General features: G+C 37.9%; 1 long non-coding RNA gene across 1 annotated transcript; it reads right to left on the reverse strand.

Annotated features, from left to right (window-relative positions):
- Nucleotides 1–1,036: 1,036 nt before the first annotated feature.
- On the reverse strand, nucleotides 1,037–2,981 carry LOC127976576 (uncharacterized). Its single transcript, XR_008157826.1, has 2 exons — nucleotides 2,560–2,981; nucleotides 1,037–1,161 (listed from the first exon to the last, which is right to left on the reverse strand). It is a non-coding gene; the product is annotated as an uncharacterized LOC127976576 (long non-coding RNA).
- Between the last annotated feature and the right edge of the window lie 498 nt (nucleotides 2,982–3,479).

Here is a 3,479-nt window from a genome sequence, read left to right on the forward strand (position 1 = left end):
AGAGCATGGCACAGTAGGGAAAAGACAAAACAATCCCTTTCAGGGGCCAACGGCAGCATTTACAGAGGAACAAGATGGTTTTAACAATGCCAGGGTGGCCAGAGCCCAGTGGAGCAATAGAGAGATTGAAGATGGGTTTTAGTTGTGGCACTGGCACATAGATGTGCTCCGGTGTGCACTCCTGTTAAATGGGTTCAGCAATGGTGGTTTGTGATCTCACTGTGCACGGTCCATTGGATTGGAATAATGATGATGCGAGTGGAAGACTGGTTTCAGGTTTAGAACTGGAGGTCTCTGGAGCAGTGTTGGGGTTTAATGCATCATAAGTAATGCAAGTGATATAGTCAGATTGCTTTTCTTTAAGTACCTAGTAAAGTAACACATCACTCTTTTTAATTTTTTGAAGGAAATCTAAATATATAGATAGTCTTCTAAATATATTTTCTTCTAGTAACTCCAGTTTCCCATGTATTGACTCAGGGTATCTTCACATTTTTTAACAGCAAATTTAATGACTTTTAAGACCTTTTTAAGTCCTCTAAAAGGAAAATTTAAGACTTTATCTAAACAAAAAAAAAAAAAACAGGAAAATGTTCAGTCCGACAACACAGATTGATGTGGCGAAGCATTAGTGTGGCACAACTCATCACAACCACGCTCAAGACAGGTCAAAAGGGGCAAGAAAACTTTTATACCAAGTGCTGATTGACCTTACAACCCTGACATTGTTGACTATGTATAAACTATCAGCCTTTAAGGTACTTCAGGTATTTTCTAAATTCTGGCCCCTCATAGCAGTTTGAAAAAGACATGGAAGACAGCCCCAGGACATTACAAAAGCCCATTTCATCATACTTGATCTAAATTATGGTTAAATGTTGCTGCCTAATAGCCTTGAGCTGGGTTTGGGGGTTCTCCCCCAAGAAAATGTTGTTCAGGGTCTGATTAGTGTTTTCTATGTCATTTCAGACACAGATAAATGCAAGCACATTCAATAATCTATGCATAGACCTAATGACTGACAGACAATTGTAGGAAAGATCAGGATCAGAAATTTATTGCATGTTCCAGTTGTAGGAGATCCATGACTTTCCAATTTACTGTGGGTCCATCCATTGACACAGAAAGCATGTTCCTTAAATTAAGTTCCTTGGTGCCCTCCTGAAATTATAAAAAAATAAAATCAAAACAAAGTCCACCTCAAGAATGGTAAGAATGATAAAATTTTCATTCATGTTCACTCAGATTAAATTTATGCATTTAGCAGACGCTTTTATCCAAAGCGACTTACAGTGCATTCAGGCTATCAATTTCTACATATCAAGTGTTCCCGGGGAATCGAACCCCCAAACTTGCGATTGCTTGCTTGCTAGCGCAGTGCTCTACCAGTTGAGCTACAGGAACACTAGATTAGATGGTTTGTCTAAAGTAGTGATTCTCAAACTGTGGTCTGGGGACCACTGGAGGTATGCCAGATTACCAAAGAGGTCTGTGAGCAAAAGTCATCAACCAAAAATGACTGACATGGACCGTGACACCGTTGAACATTTCCAATTCACTTCTCATGACTTGTTTTCTAATCATGCACATTATTAGCAGGTGAAGTTAGCCATGGTTTCAGAAGACTAAAATGGCCTGCATTTTTACATGCATTAGGGATGATCATTAAGCCAAATATGTCAAGTTTTTTTTTTATTGGCTAAGTGGTCCTTGATTTGGAAGAAAAAATGTTTGAGAAACAAGTTAAGCCATAATAGTGAATGCTCACAAATTGGGCCTATGTGATAGGGTTCAGTGTCAACGTTGTTAACCTAAAATTGAGAAGCACAAAACAGATATTTGGAGTCTAATTATGAACTGGGCTACATTATTTAATTCAATTAAATTTTACTTTTCACATAAAAAATATGCAAGAAGCATAATGCATATTGAATGCTTTATATAATAAAGTTATTTACAGCACTGCCTTCCATCCATAATGCAGTAGTCCTATGCCTAGATGTCACCCACCCACAACATTTTTTTAACTGATTGGCTGGGACAATATATCGATGCATTTTGAATCGAGAAATTATTCTGGATCGATTGCAATTTTTCTGAATGCATCGCGATTCTCTCTCGAATCGATTCTTAGTTTAGTTTTTAACAGCAGATGCCACTGCGTGATTTATATGCCTTACACACACCACTTGAACCTACTATAAAATAATACTTAATAAAGTTCGAAAAGGTTGAAGCGAAGTACAAGGGTGTTTGCAGTGGGGCATTTACATTAATCTCGCGTCATAAAAGCAATATATCAATTACATTCTCAGACTCAGCAGAACGCACGAGCGCTCTTCGTCGTGAGCATTTGAGTGTTCGGTTAAAAACTAGCCTAGAGCGCCATCTGCAAAAACTAAGCTCAGAATCAATTCGCAACGCATTCGGAAAAATTTAAATCAATCCAAGAATTGTGACACATCGATATATTGTCCCAAATATTCATTAGGAAATAACAAAAACACATGAAGCATTTTAACATTCAAATAATTTTAAATGTTACTTTTAGAGTCTTACCTTAAAGTGCTCCAGCAAGTCTTCTGCCGTTGAGGGGCTCAAAAACTGAGAACCAAGATAGCGAGACCTGACAGTCGTGGTCTTGTCCACAGCTTTATCGTCTTTGCCCATGCTTGCGATTTCGCAAACTGCCGTGGTGGCGAACCATCAACGCAACGCGTTCATCAATCACTTACTCGTATGTCACCTATGGAATGATGCAGGTTGCACCCACGAAGTGCTGCCCCCAAATGTTGCGCTGGTCAAATTGCGGTTGAAAAAATAAATAAAAATGACGAGTCGGACATGAAATTTAAGATCCCACATGAAATTTAAGACATTCATATGGAAAATTCCAGGATTCAAGACATTTTCAGACCTTAAAAATCGAAAATTGTATTTAAGACATTTCAAGACTTTTTAAGGACCCGCGGGGACCCTGTGACTTATAGTTTTCATGAGAGAAATCGAGAGTAAGTGCCGAGACATTGTGTGCGCTGTGTGAGCTTGATGTTATACAGTATACAGTAACAGTTCTAGAGTAATTGTGAATGTGCGTTTACTCATCTCACCCGCAAAAACTATTTAGTATACCTCAAAAAACTGTCAAATTCAACTTAGAATATTATACAAACCTGCAATATTTAAATATGATAAATAAGACGAACGTAATTTATGTATTTCCATTTTATTAGCCAATGCATTTGCTACTGACCTTCGATGATCCAATTCAGCCGTACCAAGCAAAAAACTACACATTATTTTCATTTTTGTTATCGCTAAATGGTGTTGAACTTTATTCTCCTGTGTCATATTCTTCATGCAGTTTGTTTGAGCTGTGTCCTCTACTGTACAGACATGAATTTACATTTCCTTCAGCCCGAGGTGTATTCATTTCACTTTTGGTGTGAAAGGGGTTAGATTGAAGAACTTTTTACGAA

Source organism: Carassius gibelio, chromosome B17, assembly GCF_023724105.1.
Source record: "Carassius gibelio isolate Cgi1373 ecotype wild population from Czech Republic chromosome B17, carGib1.2-hapl.c, whole genome shotgun sequence".
Taxonomy (NCBI): Eukaryota; Metazoa; Chordata; class Actinopteri; order Cypriniformes; family Cyprinidae; genus Carassius; species Carassius gibelio.